The sequence below is a fragment of the Peromyscus eremicus genome, chromosome 9 (genome assembly GCF_949786415.1).
Source record: "Peromyscus eremicus chromosome 9, PerEre_H2_v1, whole genome shotgun sequence".
NCBI classification, from domain to species: Eukaryota; Metazoa; Chordata; class Mammalia; order Rodentia; family Cricetidae; genus Peromyscus; species Peromyscus eremicus.
This window is the reverse complement of record NC_081425.1, coordinates 106,816,515-106,828,723: the sequence shown is the minus strand read 5'-3', so window position 1 is coordinate 106,828,723 and position 12,209 is coordinate 106,816,515. Positions and strand designations below refer to the sequence as shown.

At 39.7% G+C, this 12,209-nt stretch overlaps 1 protein-coding gene and 1 non-coding gene across 2 annotated transcripts in view; both read left to right on the top strand.

Moving 5' to 3' along the window:
* The window catches only part of Synpr (synaptoporin), a 352,659-nt gene that overhangs the window by 95,353 nt on the left and 245,097 nt on the right, over window positions 1-12,209 (top strand). The gene's annotated exons all lie outside the window — the stretch shown is intronic.
* Window positions 1,804-1,967, top strand: LOC131920205 (U1 spliceosomal RNA). Its single transcript, XR_009381552.1, has one exon. It is a non-coding gene; the product is annotated as a U1 spliceosomal RNA (small nuclear RNA).

Below are 12,209 nucleotides of genomic sequence, written 5' to 3'. Positions count from 1 at the left end.
AGTAAAATCAAGCTCCAGAGTGCAAACAATCCCAAAGTCCAATATCTGGGATTCATTCACAATCCTTTTGGTTCTTTAACTTAGAGGCTTGGATCATTTCCTTGGCCCTATTCTTTTTTTGTTTGTTTGTTTGGTTTGTTTTTTTTTGTTTGTTTTTGTTTGTTTGTTTGTTTGTTTGTTTGAGATAGGGTTTCTCTGTGTAGCTTTGTGCCTTTCCTGGAACTCACTCTCTAGCCCAGGCTGGCCTTGAACTCATAAAGTGCTGGGATTAAAGGCATGTGCCACCACCACCCCAGCCATCCTTGGTCCTATTCTTGGCAGTATATACATAGCCTGCCTTCTAAATTTCAGCCTGCTCCATTTCATTGTGGCTGATGCTTCTGGTGACTATCTGGCTGTAGCGTTTCTAAAACTGTTAAGATCCATCATTGCAACTGGACTCTCTCTGGAACTCTAGCCCTGTGATATATTGTAATCATTAGCTGTTTCTTAGGATCCTTTATGTTTTTAAAACCATTATCATCTTATCATCTGGGTGATTCTTAAATTATAAAGTTTAACTGTCAGAGCAATGTACATTCTTGTGTATAAAGGTGCAGCTTTAATATTTATCAAATATCTTATTTATTAAACATATGTAGCCATCTATTTAAATTCTCTAGAAGCTTGCTGTTGAACATTTGGCAACGACATAAGTACTTATGTGTAAATCACTAAATTAGCTTTTGCTAATCTTAATAGATCTTTATAACCTTAGTAAAACATGGCTACCAAAAGCCACATGGTTGTTGTTTAAAACATGTTCTTCTGGGGCTGGAGAGATGGTTCAGAGGTTAAGAGCACTGACTGTTCTTCCAGAGGTCCTGAGTTCAATTCCCAGCAACCACATGTTGGCTCACAACCATCTGCAACGAGATCTGGTGCCCTCTTCTGGCCTGCAGTCACACATGCTGTAAACCTAATAAATAAATAAAATCTTTAAAAAAAAAAAAAAAATGTTCTTCTAAACAATAATTACATGTACATACATACACAGTTGGATCCAAGTTATATTCATATGTATAGGGTTAAATCCAAGTCATATACGTGCCCATATATATCTCTATGTTTAACATAAACATTTTGTAGTGAAGAATCATTAGCTATTTTTAAAATGAAGATCAACCACAATTAACCTAATATAGTCAAATTTCAAATTCAGTATTTACAAGTATGAGAAACCATAACCAACATAATTTATATCTCCTCTCGCCTTTTCTCGTGCTTTCCAGACAACAGAGAAATTTTTACCAAAATCTTTCTTGTGGTTTCCCTCAGTAGTCTAGAATATATATATATATATATAGTATGGTTAAAATATTTTAAACAAGAAAAATACATGCATATACCATAACAGGAATAATTCTCAAATTTATATTAACAATTGTCCCAACATGAAACATTTGAAACAAACAGAAGATTTTTTAATAGCTGAATCTAAATTATAAGCATGTATAAGTTATATCTTAAACATATACTCATATATGGAACTTTAATAATAAGCCCTTTATCATAAGCTTAAAGCCAAGTTTGTTATAAATTATATAGATTTAAACCATATCTCATAAGCAATTTATAAGTCCTGAGATATGAGCGTATAGTATAAATCTAAAATATTATTATTGTTATTATTAACCTTTATTATATTAGACCCAATGACCAGAAGGACATCTAGAGGTAAATTTTAAGTTTGCGCAGTAAATAAGGGCTGCAGCCAGTATATATTGAACATAGTTGATTTGTACATTTAGAAATAAGCATTTAATACTTACCTGGCAGGGGAGACACCATGATCAAGCAGGTGGTTTTCCCAGGGCGAGGCTCACCCATTGCACTTGGAGGGTGTTGACCTCTGCGATTTCCCCAAATGCGGGAAACTCGATTGCAAAATTAATGGTAGTAGGGGACTGCGTGCGCGCTCTCCCCTGTTAATAAAATTAAAAAAAAAAAAAAAAGAAAAGAAATAAGCATTTAGTAGCCACCTTCATGCATTCAAACCAGACAAAACTTTTTTTACTTCCTCAGCTGAATTTTTAGGCGGGGGAGGGGCGCCAGGCCGTTCCTGCTTTCCTGCTCCCTCGCTGTTTGACCCTGGTGTTTCCTGTGCTGCTATGGAGCATGTGCCATTTCTGCTGGGATCTAAAAAATTATCATCCAGGAGAAGCGGCTGGCAGTGGCCACCCGCGATGCCAGGCCTCATAGTCTCCTTTGCCCTCTCCCTCTGGGCTCCTCCTCGGTATTCCGGTGACTGTGGTACCTGCGGGGGAGGGGCGATCCTCTCCCTGGCTGCAGGCTGCTCCGAAGACTGGAGTGAGCCCAACTGCCTTGGGAAGCCTGGACTCCTGAGGCAGCAAAGGGCAGGGAAGGGTGGCAAAAACTCCCTTTCCGTTCCTGACATCCTGGAAATGAGAAAACAAACCTGAAGAAGGCCTGAGGCTAGAGGACTTTGGCCCAGGGTAAACATTAATTTACTCACAATCATCACAAAGAGACTGACAACAGGTAACACAAGGAACAGAATAGAGGAGACATTCAGAAGGAAGAACGCTGGGTGCAGGGACGTCAGGATTCCAACCAGTCCCAAACCTGTCCCGAAGGGCTGCAGATAAGCAACCCAACCACCAGAAGAGGGTTTGGAGTGTCCTCCGCCTTCTCCAGCTCAGAGGTCACTGGTGTGTCCACCTACTCTTATTGAGCTCCAGTCTGTCCGGACACCAGATACCAGAACCAGAAACTTACTGATTGGCCAAAACCAGTAGAATAAGTTTGCCAGAGGCTTGAGGTCCGTCCCTACCACCCCACCAGAACCAGTATAGCGAAAGATCCTGGGTTTTGGCGCCAATGTTCGAGTCCAGGGTCTCATAAGCAATAATAGGGGACAGATCACCAAAGTCTATTAAATCGGAAGCAAACTTTATTTCAGAAAAATAAAAAATGAAAAAAAAATCAGTGGGGTACAAAAGCTTATCAGCTAGCTGAGACCATAGCCAATGGTGGAATTCTGGGGCTGTGGCAATGGAGGAGGCAGATACTGGACACCTTTTATAGTATCAGGCACCAGGTGTATGCGAGGAGTCACATAGAAACTATTAAAAGTTAACTTTGGTCCCGGCAGTTGTTGGCTATAACGGGCAGGAGGGTTAAAAGTTAACCCCTGGCTGTTGACAGAGGAGCTGCTATAAAGCAGAGAGCCATTGTTAGCAGTTAACCTTTAGAGCTGATGACTGTCAGTTTTTATCTCTTAAGCTTATAATTTTATATTTCTATATTCCTGGACCCTTCAGGGGCACTTGAAGTCACATTATGAAACATTCCACCAGGCAAATTGCAAGCATTCATCTGGTTATAACATGAGTTCCCTGAACAGATACTACACCTGCTTATGAAGGAGGCACATGTTTTTGTTTCCCTATTGGAAACATTCCACTATGTTGCATCATCTCCCATTGCAAAACGTCTGAGTTCATGCTCTTATATAAATGCTTTATGGAGCCACAGATCAGCTTTAAAAATCATAGCTTAAAATTTTTATTGTTTGATTTCTAAACCAATACTTCTTAGTCAAGCTGAAATGTTTCAGTTTTAATGTCATGATGCTTAAAAACAAAACAAACAAACCAAACCAAACCTGTGCCCATTTATTCCTGCAGCCCAGGACTCAGTGCTCTAATTCTCATTGTAGCTGTTTTAGTACAGACTCAACTTGGCAGTAAAGGGAAAATCATGACACATGGAACATTCTGTATAATGACTACATTGTTCTGTGCTGATGAAAACCACATAATTAATGTTTTTGTTTAATAACACAGATTCAGATTTCTAGAGCACCATGTCTTTGTGAAGTGGGTTCTGTTTAGCAACTAAAATGTGTCTCACTTCATTTGCTTCATCTTTGCTGGTGGATTCTTTCCAAAAAATCCCCTTTTATTATATAGTACACTGAAATAAAGACGTTAGCCGGAAGTACTCGGTTTCATTTAAGACGATAGGTTGGCGCGGCTCTCCTGAAGTCTGCTGTTGTCCTGAAGCCATTTTATCGAACCTTTCCAGACTGCCAGCTTCACTTAAACCTGATAATTAGACTCATAAAATAAGAGTTCTTTTTCTGTACCTTAAAGTGACTTCCAACAGAGGAGCCAGTTGCCTTTTAAACCCAGACTTGTAAACTACATTTGTTTAAGTCTTGGGAGATGGGGGAACCATGGGCTGAGAAACTGGTCATAAAATGTCTCTGACTGAGGCATTCAGGTGGAAATGTGTGTGTGTGTGTGTGTGTGTGTGTGTGTGTGTGTGTGTGTGTGTGTATGTGTGTGTATGTATGTGTGTGACTCAATAGTGTTTGTGGGCTGACTAGCTTGTTATGGGGGTGCTGGGATTTGGACTCTTGTCCTTATGATCCTACAGCAAGTGCTTTTTAATGAGTGAGCCATCTAGCTAGCTTCTCAAGTTCTTTTCTGTAAAGCTATTCTTGGGTTCAGAGAGATGGCTCATCTGTGTTTCATGCAGTTCATATGATTTCACAATTATTGTTTACTCTCACCTCCTCCCTTATCTACTTCCCAGCACCAATATCCCTTCTCCTTACAAACCCCTCCCCATTTTTGACTCATTGAATTAAATCAGGGTCCTTTGTACCACCATGGGTTCGGAACTATCATTAGAGCCTGTGATGTCATCACTGGGTATATAACTGGACCGTGATTCTTCCTTTCTCATTTAACTGTGAAGAAAAAAAATGAAATTTGCATGCAAATGGATATAAATAGGAAAAGTTGTGTTTAATAAGGTAACTCACACCCAGAAAGACAAACACCACGCTTGGCCCTCCTTTGTCATCTGTGGATCCTAACTCTAAATCTTATATTCTGTGTGTTTAACTGGGAGTATTTGTGGAAGCCAGGAAATTGGAAAGGGGCCACTGACAGGGATGCTTTCAAGGATGAGGACAGTAGGTAAAATAAAAGGGGAGAAGGGAAATCACTGAGAACAGAAAGCTTTGAACAGAGTGGGAAGTCAGGGGAGAAGGAGACAATGAGGTAGTAGAAGAGGGGTAACCAAAATGAAAGGCATATGAAAAAGCCATTTGGAAACATAGTATCTTGTCACATGTTTTAATGCATGAACTTATATGAACATGCAATAATACTTTGTAGCTTAGTAGTAGATTACATCAAGTAACTCTGAAATGCTGAACAAGGACTGTTTCCTTGGATAATTCTTGGTCACAGTCATAATACATAATGCTGAAATCTACCTTACTCTTTTGTTAAGTACTTTTGTATCCTTGTTTGTGATGTCTTGAATGAGAATGGCCCCCATAGGCTCATATGTTTGAATGCTTAGTCCTCAGTTGGTAGAGCTGTTTGGGAAGGATTAGGAGGTGTGGCCTTGTAGGAGGAGGTGTGTCACTGAGGGCAGGCTTTGAGGTTTCAGAAGTCCATTCCATTCCCAGTTAGCACAGCACTCTCCCTCTGCCTTGTGTGTATGGACCAGATGTAAGCTCTCTGCTGCTGCCCCCTTCCCAAGGTCTGGCTATTTAAGACCCAGACTAGACATTTTTTTTAAAGATTTCTTTCTCATTGGGTAGCCTTTTCCAGGCCCTTTGTTTAGAGAAATCGGACTTATGACGAACTTCCTTTGTCTGTGCCTATTAGTGTTTACAGCAAATAAAAGGAGTAAGAAAGAGCCCTTCTCTCCTAATAATGGCAAGAAGTACATCTTGTCTTCAGACAGACTTCCTCTGCCAAAGTTTGGGAAAGAGCTATCAGTAGTGTCCATAAAAGATTGCTGTGTTGTTTACTTGAAATTTTCTGAGAAATTGGATCATAACGTTCCTCAACAGCCCACATCAGTACCCAGGACTATGGATGTGTTGACTAATTTGGTCATGGTAAATAGACAATATCTACTTCCTATAGCTCTTCAAACTATACCATTTCAAATACACATTTTATTTGTTATTAATTATACTCCAATAAGTCAAAAATAATAATTGCCCATAGTATTTTACTAAACTTTAGTAAAATATTTGTTTTGTATAGGTGACTTTCACTTATGTAATTAACCAGTGTATAAATATGATGGTAATAAAGAATAATCTTTGAAAATTAAATGTATTAATACCAAACCACAAATAGCATATTAAGATAAATCAAGGGCTGTTAAAGACACTGCATGACTTTTTGGCATTTTGGAAACTCTGATCCAAATGCCTAACTATGTGAGGACACTCAGCAAAAAGGAATGTTTTCATCAATATTTTTGTCACCCCTGCTGTATGTATACCTAAATTTGAAGTCAATCCTGGATCTGAAATTTTGTGCCCTAACCCATGTGCTATTGCTCCTTCCTACCTCTGCTTTTTCCTGTCACTGAAAAGGTTGTGTGACTGCTTAGCATCCTATGAGACTTGATTGTAGCACATCAAAGACAAGGCTTGGGTCTCTCCTTGTTGCTCTATATCAACACCTGAGGAGAGTACTATGATAAAGGACAAGTTTAGAAGGTATGTGGGTGGAGCATGATACCCCAAATGAGCAGCTCTCCATAAAATATCACTTCTCATCCAAATAATAATACAGTCCACAAGTGTCATTTTCTTTTACTTCTAAATACAGCATCTTTTTTTGAGATTCATATATTGTACTGAACCTGAAATGAGATATTTTGATTACTAATCATTCCAAATTAGGAAAATATGAAGTAAGCTAAAACAAATGAATAGAGGAGGAGAGGTCATGAAAGAATTTTTTGTGTTTTCTAAAAAATCTAATGGTATTTATCTTTATTTTCTCTACTCATCACATAAATCATAAAGTGCTGTAATAAATTCTGAGGAAGATGATTATTTTTATCTTGAGAATTATACTATCAAACAGAATATAAAACTATAGTTCAAGTCAAGTTATACATTAAAAATTAAAATGAATCAAAATGCATTTGACATAAATCAATTAGTATATCAATAAACAAATATTGCTATCTATGTGCATATATATACCACATATGCTAATATAACTGCCCAAGCAGAACATAGTTTAATGAGATCCAGTAAGATCAACTTCTCCTCTCCCCCTTCCACAAAGTGTCATAGCTTGGCCACTGTCTACAACTTCAGGTTCTTGTGTTTAAACCAGTTAGTCTCATGAGCAAACCTCTACCATGACTAGGCTTTTCTCAGAAAGGCAATCTACAATACATCATTACCAAGACTAGATCTTCTGGTTAAAACTGTAAACATTATAACAAAATATTACAATAGTTAAGCTTATTTTATTTAAGATTTTCCATGATTTTTTTGTGAGGATATTTGTGGAGTCTGTGTTGAGTGCTTTGTATTGATTTTCTTGTGGAAACAGCATCATGGCCCTGAGTTAAACCTTTTGTTCCACCACACCCCTTATCCACTTTTTTAAATTTTAAAATAGGAAGTATGTCTAGAATTTCTGAAGCTGGATTCCATTTCAGATCTCCCACACTCAACTCTACCTCTAAAGTTATTCAAAGAGTAGGAGCAGTTCTTTTTATTGTTATTACATTTGTGTGTGTGTGTGTGTGTGTGTGTGTGTGTGTGTGTGTGTTGTGTTAACACATGCAATAATGTGCATAGGGAGTTCAGAAAACAACTTACAGGAGTTGTTCTCTCCTTCTACTTTGTGGTTCTGTGGGATTGAACTCAGGTCAGCAGCCTTGGCAGTGAGCCCTTCGCTGATTGACCTGTCTTGCTAGCTCCATAGGAGGCAGTCAGTCTTAAGGAGAAATCGGATGAGAATTTGATTTGAAAGTACCCCATGACATTAACTGTGCCACAGTTCTAAATCTAAACAATAATTATGAATATAAACTTCAGTGATCTAAAATAACCTTGCTTTTCTATTATCTGATATCTCCTGTACTGTTATTTACTCAGCATTACTTGGTATTCTCTTTTATGTACAGTGAAGAAAATGGTGTTTTCAATTCTTTCCAAACACCACATAATACTTTGACAATGATTATTCTCCCCATTTCCTCTCTTCTTCTTGCATTATTCTTTCCCCCTCTCTCCCTCCTGCTGTCTTTTCTCCTCAAAGGCTCACCAAGAGATGTGGAGATATTAAGGAGACACCTGTACTTTGATAAAGTAAAAAATGCTGAAAAGTTGAAAATCAAACAACTTTTCGCTTTGTGCGGTAACATTAGTCTATCTTAATATCACAGCTCTGGAAATGTATGCTGCAGAACTTAAGAACCACTGCCTTGAACTCTTCGCATTGTTATGCAAATATCATGGAGGAATAGACATGAAATTTCCCAGCAATCTGCAAAGTTATTTTTATAACACTCCCTTTTTGACTGAAGAAATATGAATGTGGCCATCACTCTCCCCACTGCTGATGATTTAATCCCTTTCAAATGTTATTTAGAATCTGTTTTCAAAGGCTGTAGGGGCTGAAGATTAGGGGTAACAACTTGTTAAGAACAGGCAAGCAGAAGGACAAGTTCACCAAAACTCCTTTGTCATTCCTTCGGGGAAACATTTGATGTGCTGTTTACTGTTTTAATGCTTGAAGCACCTGATAGCTTTAGAGAAAAGCCAAACGTATCCTTTCTTTGCATAGCCAAAAGTCTTGCAAAGATGCTCAGAGCCAAATGTTGGGTGTCAGAGCTTATGAGAAGAATGCTGAACAACACCGTAGTGGCTGTGAGGACTCAGACCCCTGGGCCTCAGGAACACATCTGGTTCTTATGACAGTATTAGTTGTTTCAGCCATATGCAACCAACACATACAGAGAGCTGACTATGGATGGGGTGCTGAGAAGCACATCTGTCCACAGCTGTTTCCAATCCTCATTTTATAAATACAGATAAATGCACAGAGAAAGCACGTGCTGAATTATCAGGTATTTTAATGGACTTCACACCCTCTGCTATGAACCTATTGTCTTACCACTGAAATAAAAAACAACAAAAAGTTTTCTACTCTGTAGGAATCCACATGTGCCATTGCTGCCTGCTGTCTCCCAAGGGATGGGGCAGTGCCAAGTTTTAGAGTAATGACAAGGTGCCTGCCTTCCTTGTTAACAAGCTTTGTTTGAATCATTTAGATGGTAGCCTTAATGTCCCTGAACCCTGCTTTGTGCTTGTTTAATTATAATATAGTCTGGCACTTTGACATTTAATTTTCTTGTTTGGTTGTAATTATCTTCCATGAGAGTAAGAGCAGAGTTGAATTATATTTGCTTCCCTTAGTCCTTCCTTCCTTTCTCCGTCCTGCCCCATTTTAAAACGTGCAAGTCTGGCTGTGACTCACCGCACTGAGATCTGCCTGTGTCCTGGGTCAAAGACCTGCATCAGGCAGTGGCTGCTCTGCCAGGAGGGTCAACCGACTAGAACTGGTCACTCTTCTCAGGCGGTTGAGCACAGCGCACCAGGCTGGGCTTTGCCTCTGCCTCCCTTGGAGGCGACAGCACATCTCAGGTCAAAGGAGGAACATCTTGAGCCAGAGTCTCTGCTGAGTGGCCTCTGGTCTGCTTTTAGGATAATTATGATTTTCCAAAACAAACCACAGTGACTCCTCAAGAATCCCATTTCTCTGGAGTCAGGTTATATCTGGCTCTGCAGCTCTTTTAAGAAAACTACCATCTCCTCAAAGCAGGGGCTGAACTTTAATAAATGAAGCAATGTTTCAAAGAGAATTACAAATGTGTGCCACTTTTATATTGTGTTATGACTTGCATAACCATCTGACTTGATCCTCACAACCCTCATATGACTTAGTTATAGCCACACACCTTTGTAATTTTCCCTTTATTTTTATACTTTATAGTAACTGTTTATAGATGTGCATATATATATGCACACACATATATATGCATACATACATGTATGTAATTTTTCTCACATATATGTGTGCAAGGGTGCATATGCACATGTACGTGCATGTGAATCTGGAGGCCTGAGGTTGATGTCTTCAGTTTCCTTCAATTGCTCTCTACCTTATCCCCTGAGACAAGGTCTCTCAAGCGAACCCAGAACTCACCAATATGACTACTCTGGCTAAGCAGCTTGCTGGGGGGCTCCTGCATCTGCCTCTCCAGCCCTGGAATTAAAGGCAGCTGCTCTGCCTGCCTGGCTTTTGTGTGGGTACTGAGCAGTGAACTCTGTTCTTCATGCTCGTATGGCAAGTGCTTTATCTACCGAGGGGTCTCGTCAGTCTTCAGCATTACATTTCTCATCACTCTCTTATAAAATTCACTGCATGATTAGGCTAGAACTCCACTGTATTTAGAAGCAAAGGTTAAAACCTGTGGATTTATATTTTATAATGAGCCTCCTCTTTTCCCCTGGCATATCCAAATTAATGAAAATTGTAAATGCCACTCGCTTCTTCACTCAGACCTTTCTCACATCTGGCTCCTGTGTGTGTGATGGGGGAACCATTGTCACTATAATTCAGTGTGGTCGGAACACTTTGAATTCATCCTCTAAAGTCTTCCTCATCCTTCTAGCCAACCAAAGAAACTTCTGGACTCTGAAGAGCAAGAAGAGGAAGATGGAAGATGGAAATACATAGTCATAAGCAAAGAAACCAAATGGGAGCACCTAAAAGATCTGGCTTGGAAGGAGGAGTGGAGAGATGGGAAGAAATCTGCATGCATGAGGGCTCCTCGTGGTCTTACAGGACTGATGTTAGAGGTTCAGAAGCATCTCTGGAGGAACTGCAGGACAGTGGCTGAAGCTCTTGAGAGATGCTGCTTGTTCTAAGCCTGGTTTCCCAGGAAGCAGACCCAGTCAGAGACTAAATGGGGAAAGCCACCAGAGAGAACTTGGAGAACAGGATCAGCACTTGAAATGGCCATAGGGGAAAGACAGGGCCCAGGAGAGGAAAAACTATGGTAGTACTGTCACAGCAGGTTCAGGTAACCATGTAGGAACTTCCAAAGGCAGGATCAAAGCTGCTGCCAGTTGGGACAAGGGGCCTGGACTTTGATGCCTGTGTTCAGTCATTGAATATTTTTGGGAAGAGGGCACTGAAAGAGACAACAGTTATGCCATCTGCTCACAGCGCAACGAGCAGCTAGCTTGCTGAGGGAGTAACTGGATGACATGCCACGGCATGCTACAACCTTTAAGATACAACTGAATTCAGTTAATGTTCTTCATTAGCCCATGAAAAGTTTGGAGTTATGCTTTAACTTCCACTTTTTAGGTGGTACAATTCAAAACATGGCTGTCAGAATCTAGCTACATGCCATCCTAGGAATTACTACACTTATATCAGAAATGTAATATTAGACTCTCAAAGCCATTAACTGCCACCTACTCACATAATATAACTTCCCATAAGTAATGGAACAGGGGACAGAGGAAATGTGTTTTATTATATTTTAATCTAACAGTCATGCCTACCTCCAAAGTTGGATCTTTATGGTCTCTTAAAGCAAGAAATCCATGGAAGTCTGCTAAAGGACTATTAGGGAATTTATTAGGAAATTGAGGAAATACACTCACGAACATAGAACTGAGTAGACAGCTGAAGGTCATCCTCTGATATGACGGGAGTGAATCTACTTGGCAGTTTGCTCATGCCAGGAAGCAGGAACCAGGAAGAAAGGACCTCATAACCCTTCTCCCTTTCCTTTTAAGAGGTCACATATGATAGCAAGAAACATTTGGTCCTTCAGGCTGTATAGCCCAAGGCGGAGCAAATACCACTACATTTCCCCTTTTTGTCTAAATAAGAAGGTTCTAAATATAATGCAAACTATACACAATAAGAATGATTATCAAGTATTGTCTGTGGTGGTATTGTGTTCCCCAAAATATTGTGCACCCTAATAAACTTATCTGGGGTCAGAGACAGAACAGCCACTAGATACAAAGGCTAGAAAATGGTGGCACTCACACCTTTAATCCTAGCATTCCAGAGGTAGAAATCCCCCTGGGTCTCTGTGAGTTCAAGGCCACATTGGAAACAGCCAGGCATGGTGACACACGCCTTTAGTCCCAGAAAGCAAGCCCAGGGAGTGATGACAGAAAGCAGAAAGGTATTTATTTTTCACTGTGGAAAACTTGAACATCATTAATTTCAAAATGGAAAGTTTGAATCTTAAGATGACATGATGTGAGGAAGGATTCTGAGAACTCAAGAATAAGCATGGAGAGAAATAAAATCTTGACAACAACG